General features: G+C 35.9%; 1 long non-coding RNA gene across 1 annotated transcript; it reads left to right on the top strand.

Annotated features, from left to right (window-relative positions):
• Positions 1-5,173: 5,173 nt before the first annotated feature.
• On the top strand, positions 5,174-8,898 carry LOC125093961 (uncharacterized). The gene is made up of 3 exons (XR_007125397.1): positions 5,174-5,281; positions 7,175-7,266; positions 8,834-8,898. It is a non-coding gene; the product is annotated as an uncharacterized LOC125093961 (long non-coding RNA).
• Positions 8,899-17,451: the final 8,553 nt, after the last annotated feature.

Below are 17,451 nucleotides of genomic sequence, written 5' to 3'. Positions count from 1 at the left end.
CAGAAAAAACAAGGGTATTGAGATTTGCATATTTGGCAGACATTTTCTCAAAAATGAATGACGTAGGCATATAATGTTAAAGAAAGCAACTGACAACCACAGCAAATTTAAGCTTTTAAGTGAAAACTCATAGTTTTAGAAGATTCCCATCTGTTACCATAAGCTTGACAGTGTCTCAATATTTCAAGACTTGTCTTATATGAATTTGGTAGTGATATTAATAAACATGATACTGAAAGTAAAATATGTAAAATACTATTCAGATACTGAAGAGTAAAAAATGTAAAGATCTAAGAGATCTCCTTAACTTTGTGAACCAATATTTTCCAAGTAATATGTGTCATACACTGGTAAAAGTTCCATTCAATGTGCAAGATAGACCAATGGGATTTAAATGTGACAGTACTGAAAGATAAAAAATATATTTTCAGGTTTTACATTACAAACAATTTAAGAAATTACTTGTTGAGTTTTGTGTAATACCTAAGAATAATATCCACTGTTGTCTGAAATGGTTATTAAAATGCTTTTACTTTTTTCAGTTATTTATCTGCTTTCCTTTTTTCCTTCCATCTTATTCTCCTTCCTACCTTCTTCCTTCTTTTCTCTCTCTCCTTCCTGACTGCCTCCCTTTTCTTTTCTTTCTTTCTTTCTTTCTTTCTTTCTTTCTTTCTTTCTTTCTATACTGAGTAACTAAAGATGTTTTAAGTAATTATTGCTGATTTAAAAAAAACAAAATATGAGTAACTAGTTATATCATTTTGTGTCTATTACACATGCATTTCATATATAACTATAAATCTATTTTATGTATGTTTTACTTTGCATTTTTAAATATTGTTGAAAATTAATGAAAGAGATTTTTGTAATGGAAAATACACTACATGTCTGAGTTCAACTGTGGACTTGACAAATAAGTTGGAGACTCAAAGATTATTTGAAGCCTGTCAATATGTGTCAGAATACTAGTTGGATTTTAACCTGTGGAAGTTCAAAAACTAGAATTGTAGAAATCCAGTACAAGAAGGAGCCCAAAGGGTTATTTGGATCTCTTCTCTCCTTTTATAACTGAAAAGTCTGACAAGGGATGTTTGGATAACTCATTTGTGATTACACAATTGGTATCAGAGTGAGGACTAGAAAGTAGTATTCTGACATCCATCCAAAGCTAATTCATTTTCAGTCCAACATTCCTAGAAGTTATTCGCTGGACCGTGTGTCCCACTACATTCAGGCACCCCAAATACTTTGCATTTAGACTTCAATACCTTATCACAGTGATTCTGTCTGCCAAAAACTAGCTCAGGATTGGTTGCACTCTCATCTTTAGGCAGGAGGGTTATCCAACTATTTGTATTGGAATGGAGTATTATTTTGTTATTATTTAAAAGAACAGAACTTTTTTTTTTATAAAAGTACTACAAGTAGTAATTAAAATCATTGGTTCATAAAATTAGTTCATTTGAGGCAAAGATGGGAGTTTCTTGTACTTTGCAATCTGCAGCATCAGAGTATTCCCTCCATTCAAAAAGTGTTCAATGAAATCTTCACAATCTTGAAATTGTGATGTGATGAAACTGAATTGAACAAAAGTGAATTGAATTGAATTGAGAAGTGAGCTACCCATACTGGAAATTGTGATAACTCTATGAGGCCATTAGGAGGCGACGCAATTCAGAACATTAATTTCTGGGAAACCACAAATGATGACTTTTTTCCAACCCCGAGTTCCATTTTAGTGTTGAAATTTAAACCCTTGTTGTACTTAGCATTCCAGAAGATGAGACTATATCATTATCATTTTTTCTTTCATTAGGTGAGATAAAAAGATAATATACTCTTTATTTTGAATAAAAAATATTCATTGCTGAGGGACTAGAGTAGGTTTATTGTGGGAGGAAGGTGAAGGGTAGAGATAGTCTTGGAAAGACCTTGAGAATGTCCTTGCCATCCAAGAAAGATAACTTTCTTTTAACAATATTCTCCAGAGATGGGAAAAACCTCTTTTGGTCTGAATTCCCTATAAACAAAGAAACAAAAAAAAAACCCTGCCTGTTGTTAATCTTAAAATGTTATATACAACGCAGATGGTGGTAATGAAAGATGTAGTTGAATGCTTCTCTATTATTGAAAAGTTTTAAACTGTGTAATTGCTGTACTATTTCATTTCATCCCCTTCTGTCATTTTAATAATATTTCTAAGACAAACAAAGAAATGTCTATAATAAATTATTGCAGGAGTATACTCCGTTTTTTCAAGCACAAATCTGATGAGAATGGAACTTTAATGATTCTGACTCTGTCTAGTCAGTCTTACATGGAACCATTAGATCAACAAAGCCAGCTGTTTTTAAGTTCCATTAGGAGCCAGTATTAAAATAAAAGTAAATATTAAGTCTGAACCTAATTCTATTTTACAAATATTGTAGTTGATTTTTAAAAATACTTTGCTTGATTTATCTTTTCAATTTTAACTTCTTCAACTTGATTGTAAAATATTTTTTCTTGTCATTTTGTATGTCAAATAGCATGTGTTTCTCCTTGGAAATAAGATTCTTTGGGCTACTAGACAGGATGTAGATCAAGCAAATCAACTAGACAGGACTCCAGCCACCACTTCTACCCTCCAAGAACCCTAAAATATCTTAAAGAAGTTTTATGGTAGGACCACAGAGTGATTTTCTGTAAATTTACTCAAGTATTCTATAAAAGGTCTATATGAAGTTTTGTTACTTGATTAGATTCCTCAGAATTTGGGATGATCCAAAATATTTGGGTGGATGGAGATTTATACTCCTATCAGATCAGATTTCAAAACTAGAAAGGTTGGATAGAATTTCTCAAAAGTCAGCTTATATTCAACAACAATGCAAAGAATGTGGAAGGCGTATACACTTATTTAGAACTTGTTATTTGCCACATAGTTCATACATATTAACACATATGAAATCAGTGTTAGTTAACACAATTTCATTTTAAAATCCTACACTTGGGAAAGTTAAGTAATATCTTCAAAATCTCCTTTCTAAGTAGGGTTATTTCCATATGATGATAAAATTAAATTATATTGTTAATTGCTTTAAGACACACCTCCAAAATCATAGTTTAAGATTTGGACTTTATTTTTTTATAGATTTTATTTTTTTTAAAGATATTTTTTTTAAAGATTTTATTTTTTTTTAAAGATTTTTTTAAAGATTTTATTTGTTTATTTGACAGAGATTACAAATAAGCAGAGAGGCAGGCAGAGAGAGAGAGGGGGAAGCAGGCTCCCTGTTGAGCAGAGAGCCTGATGCGGAGCTCAATCCCAGGACCCTGAGATCATGACCTGAGCTGAAGGCAGAGGTTTTAACCCACTGAGCCACCCAGGCGCCCCTGGACATTTTTTAAACCAGATAATATTGGCTACTATAATAGGCAAAGATGCATTTTAATTGCCATCCAAATATGATTCAAAATAAAAATACTATAAAATTGTCATTACTTTTTCACTCATTCATCAAGCATATCCAGTATAAAATTGGATTTTTCCCCCTAAATATTTCTTAAGGTATTCTCACATCTTTTAATCTCTCTGCTAAGAGTCTCTTTGATATCTTTCATCCACCCAACCAGAGTAATTTTTCTAGTCAAGCTATAATTATTTTACTCTTTATCTCAAAACAACAACAACAAAAACAACACAGAAACAAACAAAAAATCACTTCTAAGCTGGAGTCAAAGTTGTCAGGATCATAGACCTTCTGCAGGACACATGTCAGCTGTGCATACAAAAGAGCATAGAATATTCTCAACATGATGGAAGATGGATGGATGCTGAGTGTATAATAGGAATCCATCCCCTTTAAATACATACCATGAGCATAACTGGCATATTTGTGAAATATTTATCTAGTCTAAGTTTCACTTTTTTTGGTAAGGCTGCATTTTTCTCTACCTCTTTACATGCAGGAAGACACAGAGAGAGAGACCCATTAAAGATAACATCAGAGCATATTGGAATCATAATTATCCCAGCACTGCATCAGAATCCAACTGACTATATAAAAAAATCTGTATGTTTTCAGGTGGAAACAGGAATGGAGAACATGCCTCGCATACAGACGTTATAATCTCAATGACCCAGAGCATGGGAGACCAGCAATTGCCTGAAGATGACCAAATGCCACACAGTATTTGAAAAATTGTCAGCTTCTCTATCACTTGAAGATAAAACATGGTATTGTATGATTTATCATGAAGAGATGTTTTTACAGGTACTTATTTAATGACTATTTTTTCATCCATTCTTCTCTTCTTACTGAGAAAGAAAATTTCCTAACCACACTTTAGGAAGATCATCATAGCTAGTGAATTTTCTGAGAATACATATTTATTAATATGTATTATATATATTAAGCATATATTTAATAAGTATACTAAATTCTCCATCATCTACTTATCTATTTCTCATAGGAGTTTAGAATAGAGAGCAAGGCAATATTAGTAAAGATGTTGCTTAAATAAAATGAATTTAGAAGTCATGCTTCTGTTCTGACTATAGGGGGAGTATACTTCTAAACAGATGGTCGTTTTTTTCCTAATTCAACTGGAGATAATGGATCAGTGTGCATAATAAGGAATGTCCTTACTCAAAGCAATTGTGATGTCACAGCCATTCTATTGTTTCTGGGCAAAGTCTATTTTAATTCAGCACATTTTAAAATCAGCAATTATTGCAAAGGAAATCGGTATTGTTCATGACAGTTCCACCATTCTTCTGTAAAACAACAGAGACTTTATTAAAAGCAAAGTTGTATATGGCTGGTTTTTTTGAGTTTTTATTTTATTACCAGTAAAAAAACAAAACATCAGACAAGACTATTGTCTGATCCATCTGGTGCTATATTTCCTCCACACAAGCCTTGTATAACACACACAATATTTCGACTGCAAATGTTGTTTAGCTTTTAAAACAATTGCCTATCAAAGCATCCAGGTCCCATTGATAATGGAGCAAAGCTTTTCCTGCAATTGTGAACCAGGAAATGCTGGCCCCCTTGGCAAGTCTCATATGTCCTGTTGCTTGTAATCTCCCTCCCTCCTTGCTGGAATGTGTTATTTTTAAGCAGCTAGACTAACAGGAAGAGAAAGTTGTTACTTCTTTTCATGTGATGGAGCAACCAGGGGAAGGCAACTATGCTTTAAGAATTGGGGCTGATGAAATTTTAAAACCCTTACCAGGTACCAAGCTACTGCTGTGAGGGAAATCTCCAGTTCCAAGCCTAGTTTTGGATACAGAGTAAGTTCCCCATTCCATAGCCCCAGTATATTTTGCAGGCTTCTGAGAACTGAAAAATAAAGACACAAACTGCACTGAAGGTGCATGGAACTTCATTGTTCTGCACTTGCATGGACGAAAGAATGTGTTTCATTTTGCAGAGGACTGCCCTGAAAATAAATCATTTTAAAGAGAACCACAGAAATAGAAACACATTTTATTTCATGATGATTACTGAATGTTGAAGCAATATTCAATATTTAATTTTACTGACTACCATAAACAGAATTTCCATAATTTGAAAAAGAAACACTCTCTCACATACTTACCTATATAAAAACTAGCATTATAGCTTCAATCTCTCAAGTCTACTTATATTAAAATTATCTATAGCCTTACTTAAATAATTTTGTTTTTGATCCCTAAGAAAGTTTGCTTTAAAAAGCAGATCAGTTTTAAGAAAGCAAAAATTATCCAAGGACACCTTGAATATGAAAGGAAGTTTTCCTTGCTCTTCTTGAAAAGTTAAAATGTGTTTCTGCCTTATATCCTTTGCTCCTGCTGTTCCTTCTCCCTAAAATATCTCCCCACCCCTGTTCTGACAGGTCCCCCTCTCTGCCTTAATTAATCCTCTGCTCAAATGTGATCTGAAGACCATACAAAATCACACATCCCACCCTGATGAGCAGTCTCCATCACCTTCCCTACTTTATATTCTTTCATAGCCTTTAACATCACTGATATACTCTATACATTTACTTGTTTATTTATTACCAATTTCTCCTCATAAGAATGTAAGGCCATTGAGAGCAGAACTCTGTTTTGTTCATGGTGACATCCTGAACCCTTGGAGAGGGCCAGACCATGGCTGATAGTAAGCATTCAATAAGCAAATGTGGAATGGTAGAATGAGTTAAGATTAAGATTAAATCCTCATGGTGTATATTTGGTTCTATTTCTCTTACACATCCAAATAGTTCAAATAATAGTTCTATGATACAGAACACTGTAGTCTAGTTTACATAAAAGATGACACCAGTATATTGGAAATCATAAAAATCACACATGCAAATGCTTTTGTGTGCAGGTACCCATCAAGGTATTGAACATTGAGAAAGGATCTGGGATACAATTAATTTATCATTATTTTTCTTCCCTTCACGCACACTCAGTGTTCCTTGATAATTAATATTAAATCATTATGATTAGATAATGCAACTGTCTACATCTGCATACCAAGGAGCTAACACCCTTTTAATTCTACAAACTTTACTAATACTCATCTTCCTTCCATTGCTGCTAAAGGCCTTCTGCACCTCTTCCAGATTTGCAGATCCATTCATGGCAGTGTTTTTCATTTATTCTTTGAGAAGTCAGTTTTAAATATTAGTAGATCCTAAGCTGATTGGCATTTAGAACATTCTTCTGCCAGCCTTTAGTACTTTTTAATGCTTTATGTTAGAAAGTAAAAGAAAAGGATGTAGAAATAACAAGTAAGTATTGAAGAAATACTATCTTATTGAAGTTAATTCCTACTTGATTTTTAAGCCCTCAGTATGGGTTTACCATTAAGGGGAAGGCAGAAGAGGCAACACTGCTTGAAATATTTTGCCTATTTCAACCCCGAGAACTCGTAGTTCTTTAATTGTCTCTGGTCCCTGTCCTTTATATCACACTGTGGCAGAGTTTAATATGTGGTGTGGTGCAATTTTTCTACCCTCCCCACCAAAGAAGGGTTCTATAGTAGAGTCTTAGATGAATTACAGGCTCTCCCAAATCAGCCATTGTTAATTGGTTTATCCCTCCACATCTCCTCATCCTCCCATTCCTAATTCCCACCCCTAAATAACTTCTCAAGATTTCCCACAGGGAGAAAATTTGCAATAATGAGTTCAACCTTTCTATTTTTTTCAGGAACTCTCCACATCTGGCTCTTAGCCTGACAGAGGTGAGTCACTAGGATGCAGTATTGTCATACGGATCACAGGGCCCTCCAGCCTTCCCAGGTTTGCACTGCACACATGTGGTTATTGAACAGGTCAAGTGCCTGGAGCACTTTTTTTTTTTTTTATCCCCAGATAAAGTGTGGATTCTATTTAAAATAATATATAAGCATTAGTTTTTAAATTGCAACAAATGTGCTAGACTAATGTAGGATGTTAATAATATGGAAACTTTCTATACTCTTTTAGCAATTTTTTTGTGAATTTATAATTGTTCCAAAAGAAAAGGTTTATTTGTGATACCATTTAAAAAATGGTATTGTATTTTTTTTATTTCTTTTCAGCGTAACAGAATTCATTGTTTATGCACCACAGCCAGTGCTCCATGCAATACATGCCCTCCATAATACCCACCACCTGGCTCCCCCAATCTCCCACCCCCTGCCCCTTCAAAACACTCAGATTTTTTTTCAGAGTCCATAGTCTCTCATGGTTCATCTCCCCTCCCAATTTCCCTCAACCTGGAGCACCCTTCTAAGACTGCATTTGGTCATTACCCAGCGTGAAGTCATGCGCCCGCACTTACATCCAGTCCCTACACAGGAAGCCAGATTCAACTAAACCTGACAAAAGGTGAGCATCTTCTTATGCATCCATTGATTCATCAGCAGTGAGTGTTAAATGCCCAGCACTCTCTCTTCTCCTGACCTTTTTGTGTGCTTACTGTCTACAGAGCCATGGTTGTGTTCACTGCCCTATGTTCTGTGCTTCCTAGTTGTCTTAAATCCAGACTAGTCAAACAGGATTCATATATCACCTAACTGATCACTTGTTATCTCCACTAGAATTTCTCACCAACATCTCAAACTTAACATGTCTCAAAGTAAGACCATAATCATCTCCTTCCCTTCAAAATATATTTTGCTCCAGGGTACTCTTAGTCAGTCCGAAGCACCACTACCCATCCAGGCATTTAATCCAAAATTCTAATTCCTCTTACCTCCTCTCTCTTCCTTATCCCATACACAATCAAACCCCAAGTTCTGTTGTTTATGTTTCCCTTACATTGTCAGAACAGGTTCTCTTCTTTTTCTTCTTATTACTAAAAACTATCACTGAAGTAATTTAAAAACACACACACACACACACAAAACAGCATTTACACTGTTTCTTAAAGTCCTTTTGCATAATATTTTCAGGACCTTTCTTTTATAAAATACAAATCATGTCTATCAATTCCACTCTACAAATCCTTTGTTTGTTTCCCACTTACCATGGAAAGACAATTTAAAACACTTCAAATGGCCTACAAAGCCTACTGCAATCCCATTCTGCTTCCTCCTTCAGTCTCATCTCTTGGCACAATCCTTTGTATTCTCTCAGCTTTCACCATAATGCACAAATGTGCCAAATCATCTGCCTGATATACTCTCCCAGGCTCCAATCACCTAGGTAATCAGCATATATTCTTCAGGGATCAGCATTAACACCATCTCTTTAGAGAAGTCCTGCCAATTGCCTGTGACATAATTCAGCACCACATTCTTGATCTGGGTAGTTTTAAAATTCATAAAAATTGGGTGTATGATTTACAGTTTTGCTTAATTCCTAATTTCCCATTCTATTGCAGGTTCTAGGAAGGCATGGAATCATTCTGTATATCCTAAAATATCTGTTGTGATGCCTAATATGTAGCAAAGACCCAAATATTTGATAAATGAATGAACAAAAACAATCACTGGGCCATTATTAGACCCAAGTCTATGTTTTTGAAGCTGGTATTTCAATTTTATAAAGTCCATTCAAAATTCTTAGCTGCCAAGAAGAAACTTGAGTAGTGTCTCATGGTGAGTCACTGTACCTTCTTTCATTTCCCTGTTTAAAAGTGGTTTCTCTCTTTAAAAAAAAAAAAATCCTCAGCAAACCATCCTAATAAATATCAGCTAATAAAATAATGAATATAGCAAACAAGCAAATTGAGAAACACAGACAAACCAAAGATATATTATGGAGAGGAAGAAAAATCTAAAATGACTTAAAAAGACTCCATAAACTTAAGGTCTAAAGAATAAATATTCTATTGGAAGAAGTAGTGGAAAGAACATTAGATTTAGTTATTTAAAAACTAAGCAAGACAAAACAGTAAAACCAGTGTCGTCTTAGTTGGAAGAAAATAAGGGGGGTAAAAAAACAGATGGTGAGTATACTAAAGATCTAACCTAGGAAGGATTGTATAAATAGGAATGAAAATGGTTATGATCTGGTATATATTTTTCACATGTCACAAGAAGGAATCAAACATCTATGAGAATCCTCACCGTGACAACAAGTAGCCTTGTAAGAATGCTGAACTGGGAGAATGAGGCTTAACAGTCTCATTCTGAAGGAGAGGGAGGACTGCCCAGGCAAATGTGTTGTTAAAAATCACACAATGGCAAAGCTGATAAAAACATCTGCTTTCTTTCCTGGTACACAAGACAATAAATGATTCTAACTAACTTCAAGTCTTACCCCTGGAAACTTTGATATTGCAGATGTAAAATAAATTAAGACAAGACAAAAGGAGGCAAATTTATTGGGGGTGGGGGGGGGACAAGCACAAATTTAGAAAGCTCAGCATGTAAATAATTGAAAGCAGCGAAGGGAATTGTTTCTAGCTAGTATTCTAATTCACATAGTTTAATTTTCTACTGATAAAGTATAGCACAGCCCGACCCTGAAACATTTGATTTAACAAGCGATTGCTTTGGAGGAAAGCAATGTATTTTCATGGCTCTCATAGGGAGCAAGTCTATTATACCAGTTAGGTAGAATTTTCTAGATATTAATTAGTTTTTAGTTAATTTATTTTTATCATCATTGAGTTTTCTGAGTTTTCTTATTTTACTCCCTGATTTAAAACTCCTTAACCATTTCTCATCATGTGTGTGTACCACCATGATGAGATGATCTGGGTTTCTACCTCACTGAGCTCTTTTTCTACCACCACCCCCCCAATTTATTCCTTCTGCTTCCTCATCCCTGGTCCCTAAGCTGTCCCTTGAGCACATCAAGCACACTCCTGGCAAAGAGCTTTTATCTCAGTTCCCTCTGACACGGAGGCTCAACATTTCCTGCCCCAGAGCCCTCTCTAGCAGTCTAAGCAGTCAGGCAAAACCTACAGACACTTCTCAGCATGATGTTTCATACCACATAAAATAAAACTTCCAGGTTTACAAATGTAACCAACTCTACTAGAATAAAATTATCAAAAAGATTTTTAAGTTAAATGTGTTTTATAAAAATGCATATGCTTCTTTATTAACTTAGAGTTAACTAAGTTCTGGAGGCATGTGTGATAATAAACATACTTTTCAAGTGGTGGTGAGTGTCAATGTTTTCCCCCATGTCCAAACACTGTTATCTAAAATGAAAATGTCCTTAAACTGTTTGGGTAAGAAAATTGCAGTTGTTGCTATGACCTCCCGTGGATTCTTGATAAAATTCAACATTGAAGGGACTAGTAAATTTCAGTTAGAAGTTAATAGAGTAACATTTTAATCTTTTTTCTAAATCAAGATCATAGACTGCTTGAATTCTAGGGGGATGTCCAGATGAAAAACTCCTGTTTCATGGGACACTCTTTTCCCAGGTATCTGCTTTGCTCTCATCACAAGTTCTTCCATCGTCTACTCAAGCGTCCCTTCTTGTGTGTGTGTGTCCCTTATAATAACATTTTCCCTGACCATCTTCATAGAACAGCACCTCCCGTGATAGTTATCACATATCCACCTAACCTAATCTTACTATTCTCTGTAACATTTACTGATCCACTTTATATTTACTCATGTGTTTACTTTCTGTCTCCCCACTGGTACTTAAGCTATGTGAGGACAGTGTTCTTCTTTCTCTTGCAATCACCGCCATAACCCCAGCATGTAGAACAATGCCTGGAAGAGACTGAACCTTCAGCAGATGTTTGTTGAATGCACTGGATGATTGAGTGATCTTTTACTATGGCCTAAAAAATGCTTTGAGATCTCACTTCTGATTATTTTGCTAGTCTCATCTTGCCCTGTGCCCTCTCAGACCTACTAGGACCCACCCATTCTTGTCTTCTGTTTTCAGGAGGAACCAAGGGTCAACCCACCTCAAGGCTCTCATCGAGGCATCTCAAGCTCCCCAGATTGGTCTTCTTCCATCCCTCTTTCACTTTACCTGGCCTGGCGAACCCCAAATCACCCTACATGTCTAAGAACACTTTGAAGTCAGTGGAACTCCCTGCCATACTTATTTATAGGTGATTCTATATCTCTTTCATTATACTCTTGATAGATGTAATTCAATAATTATTTGCATAATCTTCTATTTAGTGTAGGTTGTTAAAAGATTATTTATTTATTTATTTGACAGAGAGAGAGAGAGAAATCACAAGTAGGCAGAGGGGCAGGCAGAGAGAGAGGGGGAAGCAGGCTCCCTGCTGAGCAGAGAGCCCAATGTGAGACTCGATTCCACGACCCTGAGATCATGACCTAAGCTGAAGGCAGAAGCTTAACCCACTGAGCCACCCAGGCACCCCAAGTGTCGGTTGTTTAAACCGGACTACAGCTTACTGGAAGTGAGTCACTCACAGTTAGAAGTGCCCAACCAGCAGTTTAAAAAAATAAAATGAATAAACCAAAGAAGTCACCGAGACGGTCCTCTACAGATTCTTCTAAATGTAAAACTTGGAACACAATAACAAAGTTAGTTGGCCTAGCTTGAGCAATCATTGCTCGCACCTGTTGTCTTTGAATTAAATTCTAATGAGATGGCAGAGACCACTCATAAATATTTATGAAGATGAGGAGTTTGGCACACACTGGCACTGAGCTGCAAACCCCAAGTGATGTTATTTCTTGTTCAGTAGCTTTGCAGTATCACAGCCACAAGTTCCATCCTAAAGTGTTGCCAGAATTTTGATCTCCAGAAGGAGCTTCTTTTTTCTAACTTGATTGTAAAGCCTGAATTTAGAACAGACTCAACATTTTCATATAATTTTATCTTAGAGGCAATGAGCTTCTTCGTTTCATCCTAAAACCACTAGTTTCTAGTAAACAAAATACGATGTTAAGAGATATGCTTCTTATAAAGTAAGTGCTGTAAACAAAAGGAACAGCACTCTCCTTTTTCTTAGCCCTGTTGTTTACAGTCCTGCTTAGGACAGTGATGTTGGATCTTAAGAGGGAAGAATATTCAGTGCAGATGTCTGAGTTAAAGGAGATTTTGTAAAACCAAAACCAAACCACATTAACAAGATCAGCAATGTTGGTAGAGTCCTCAAGAAGCAAAAGTTAATAAATTCAAAGGGCAACTTCTAAATACAATTTCATCTCTTCAGGAAACACCTCAATGTTTCTGTCATCAATACAGATATTTTGTCACATTTCTGGAATACTTTTTTACTATTTACTGATTGTAATTAGCTGTTCAGAAATCTTTTATGCCAGCTCTCTGTCTTAATAAACTGTCACAAGGCTATATCTCGGTGCCAATATTGTGCCAGTATTCTTATAGAGGAGTGAGAGACTGATAATCTCATCAATGAACAGGATAGAAGACCTCAGTATATCAGAAAAAGAAATTCAGAGAAAGGTAAGTAGATCATTCTGAATTTTAATTCCAGGTAATTATTTGAAAGTATAAAAATAACTGAATCAGTGTCAATATTGTTACTTCAAAGTAATTTTCAATTTCATGTAACGCTCTAGAAAATTGAGCAAAGCAAACATGCCCAAAAGTCTTTTGAATGTTACAGAAATATTGATAGTTGTAAGTTAAATTTTTTATGTATTTGGAGATATTATAAAGGGTTCTTTTTTTTTTCACAAAAACATAAGCCTGTTATTAAAATGGTTGTTAGTGAAATGAATTAAACCACTGAAAACACAGAAATTATTTTGGATAAAGATTAATTGATATATTCCTCAATTATTTTTGCAGCAATTTGGAGCTGTTAATAAAAATTTCCACGGTGAGACACCTGGGCAGTGCAGTCTGCTAAGCGTCCGACTCCTGGTTTCAGCTCAGATTGTGTTCTCAGGGTCCTGAGATGGAGCCCTGTGTTGGGTTCCGTGCTCAGCGTGGAGTCTCCTAGAGATTCTCTGTCCTTCTCCCTGTCCCTCCCATTCATGCTCTCTTTCTTTTTCTCTCTCTAAAATAAATAAATAAATCTTTTTAAAAATTTCCATGACAACTAGTATACTCTGTCAGTATATCTATAAAAGAGAAATAATGATTAGTGGTAAAATTCTACATTTCAGACTTGAGTTCCATTGATCATAGGAAAGTCACATGTTTTGTTTCACTTGAGGGAGGCCCATGCTTGGCATGTTCATGTGTTTGCACGCACATACATAATTGCCACTAGCCAATGTTTAGTGCCCTCTATAATGTGATCACTGAAGCAAGGGTTCATTTTGTTCTGTATATTCTTACACACACTCACACACATTCCCTTTTTCTCTCTTTCTCAGAGAGAGGGAAAAAGAAAGTTAGCCCCAAAATTTTGTAATAGCTTATCTATATCACCCAATATAAACAACAAAGTTTCATAGCAGTAGGAAACAATGTCATTTCTTACCAGTGTACTGATTTTGAAAAACATCTTTTTCTTTTTCCTTCACAAAAAATTATCTGTCACAGGGTTTTTTTGCAAGTCCAACTGTGAGTTTTGTTTCCTTGTGCCCATCTGCATTAGATGTATTTTTTCTCCTCTAGTAGGAGATCAATTGCAAAACAACTGCTTCTCAAAATTAACATCTGAAAAAAAATTTAATATCTGAAAAACCAAACCAGTCATCGCTCTCAGTAGCTTCAATATATTCAACGAACATAAATCATGTTCTATGTGGCAGATATTTTTTAGGCAACAGGAATATAAAGTTTCATAATCGTTGAGGAGAAGGAAGTTTATATTAAAGTAACCGTGGATATAAGGGAGAAACAAGCAATTCTGAAGAGGCAGCGATGAACTCATCTTAAGCAGGCAAAGGAAACTCAGAAAGGATTGTACATTGAATAAGTTTTAGACAAGAGTATATATTTCTGAAGACAACAAATTGACAAGAGGGCAACAGAGCATTAAGAGAATGAGATCATAATATCATCTCTTGAACCGAGATCACAGTAGTATGTGTACACGCATACACACACACACACACACACACACACACACATATGGCATGTCCAAACAGATGACATGTCAAAGAAAAAGTCATGAAACATAAATATACATTAAATCACCTATGTACTTTTCAACAGAAAGACAGTTAACCGTAGTACTATTGATTCTTTGTCCATGGAAATAGCAAACCAACTTCCTTTAGAAAAATACATACATTAGAAATCAGCTATGAGCATCTTCTCACTCCATCTCATCCTGTTGCCTCAGCTTGTGCTGCTGACTGGTTGGTGTGGACACAGTTTGCACAGACGCTTTGCAAGTTCTCCCAGACCCACTCTGATGCTGCTTTACTCAGAGGAGCACTCAGAAAAAGGGAAATAGCCCAGTGGGCTCAAAACACGTGAATAGATTGGAATGGCTGTAGCTTCAAGTGTACCCCATAAACATCAAATTATTTCTGACAAAGACAGTTTAAGAGTAGGTTATCTCTCTCAAGGTAGGAAAAGGCTGGGAATGTTTGAGGAACAGGGGACTCAGCTCGTTCATTTGGCTGAGTAGTTTTCTAAGGAAACTTCCTTAAGAAATTAGCTAATATTGGGACGCCTGGGTGGCTCAGTTGGTTAAGCAGCTGCCTTCGGCTCAGGTCATGATCCCAGCGTCCTGGGATCGAGTCCCACATCGGGCTCCTTGCTCATCAGGGAGCCTGCTTCTCCCTCTGCCTCTGCCTGCCATTCTGTCTGCCTGTGCTTGCTCTCTCTCCCTCTCTCTCTCTGACAAATAAATAAATAAAATCTTTAAAAAAAAAAAAGAAATTAGCTAATATCACTTTTTTGTTTTTCCCGAGTAGATGATTTAAACTAAGATGGGAATCTCTGGGAAAAAAAATTAAAAAAAACAAAACAAACAAACAAAAAAAACTTGGAGAGACTTTATGGGGAAGACAGGAATGAGGCTGCAAGTAAGCCAGAGAGCTTCAAGGGATAAAACTAAAAGAATTTCAGAAGACATTTTATACAATTTTACTTTAAGTAGGCATCTCCCCCTGAAATCTTTAGTCAAGTCTATACTACTTGCCATAACATACTACAGTTGGATTGTTGATTTTCTAACATGTCATTGTATGAGCCACAGTGTGGAGTAAGACCTGAGGGCATTGATGGGAGGCCAAGCAAATATGGATTTTAACTGGATTTTGTAAATTATAAAGTATTATGTTCTTTATTGAAAGAAATAAAATCTGCTAATTAAAAATGAACATTTGTATGTGAAGCTTTTACTAGACATCCCTTAAGAAAATAAACTCAGGGGCACCTGGGTGGCTCAGTGGGTTAAAGCCTCTGCCTTTGGCTCAGGACATGATCCCAGGTTCCTGGGATAGAGCCCTGCATCGGGCTCTGTTCAGCAGGGAGCCTGCTTCCTCCTCCCTCTCTCTCTGCCTGCCTCTCTGCCTACTTGTGATCTCTATCAAATAAATAAATAAAATCTTAAAAAAAATAAAATAAACTCAGTTCTGCATTGTTTTTAGAATGCAAATGAAAATGCTGAAATACATGATTCTAATGGTAAGAAATAATATGCTGTTTCTAGCTATTTTTTGGTGGAATGGAAAGATTCTTTTTTTTTTTTTTTTTTTTTTCAGAAGGAACTATGACAATGCTACGTGTAGCCAACAAATCTTGTTTAAAACACTGCCATTTAGCTTTGTTTGAATTATAATTATCTCTTCTTGAGTACTTGCTATGCACTTGTCATTCTATCCACAGAGATTTAATGGGGGAGCTTTGAGACATTTTGCAGGTGTGGAATGTGAAGTACAGAGAAGAGAAGTACGATGTCCATGGTCTCAGAGAGACAATGTGGCTAAGTCAGGATTCAAACCTAAGCAGTTTACCTCTGGTCCACACACTTGCTGCCACCGTGCTGTGTCAGGTCAGGAAGGGAGCTGTGGAGGCAGGGAGTGTGCCACAGGGAGCCAGCCTGGGACTGGGGATGGGGGGATACAAGGCTGAATGTATGCGAGGCTTTAAGCAGCTCAGTATTCCTTGGATTTAGATTCACAGTCAGTATACTTCTAAATTTTAACTGAAATTGTAAATGTAAAATGAAATCTGGGCTTTTTTGTTTGTTTGTTTTTTGTTTTTCCCCTCTAGTTGATGCTAGCTCAGCCCCACACAGAGTGACTGGTACAACTTCAGCCAAGTTATCTACAAATAGAAAAAATTGCAGATTCAATTATACTTTAATATTTTACAATAGAAATTTTGCTTTATTTTCTTTTATTCCATATATACGTATATATGCATGTATGCATTTTTTATTTGTCTGCTTTGTGGAGTCCATGCCTGTCACTGCCAAGCTGATCATCATTTCTGAGAGAAATAACTCTAAAAACATAACTCCTAAAGTTATTTTTTTCTAAAGTTATTTTTTAAAACTTCAGATTTTAGTTATTTTTTTCTAATCTTCAAAGAGCTTTGCTGCTATTTCCATTCTACTCTTTTTGTTTTTGTTTTTATGTCTCTCTTTGCTTTACATATTCACTTACTATACTGTAAAACTAACTTGTCAACTTTTCTCTCTTTTTTTTTTTTTTTTTTTAAAGAAACAATGTGACTCGTCTCTGCTGCCAATTTCTCAGTGTTGCGCTAAACTCTGGTTTGGGGCTGTCTTCATTCCCACTTTCTTTGGGTATAAACCCTGAGTGTAATGTTAACCTCAGACCTGTCCCAGACTCGGCTCTCAGGTCTCTCTGATTCCCAGGGAGTGGAGAGGGAGATTTTCTTCTGCCCAGTGTTTTGGGTGAAATAAGGGGCATACCATAGAAAATAGCATGTTCATTTTTCTGTGGCCTATTCCTGACTTCTTTTCCAAAGATCCTTCTGTCTCTAATGTTTTCTGAGCCACATTGCTCAGTACGTTAAAGATGGACTTCAATCCAAATCACTGCTGTAATCCCTAGCACTCTGTTTTACTTTATTTGACACATTTTATTGCTTCCTCACTAGAGATCCCTTCTATTAAGAACAAGTTTTTCCTCAAAGTCATATTTTAGCAATAATATAATCGATATTTTTAACAAAGATCTTGATTAGGTTGCCCTCGTG

Source organism: Lutra lutra, chromosome 2 (assembly GCF_902655055.1).
Source record: "Lutra lutra chromosome 2, mLutLut1.2, whole genome shotgun sequence".
NCBI lineage: Eukaryota > Metazoa > Chordata > Mammalia > Carnivora > Mustelidae > Lutra > Lutra lutra.
Note: the sequence above shows the minus strand (reverse complement) of the source record. Positions and strands in the feature narration are given on the sequence as shown.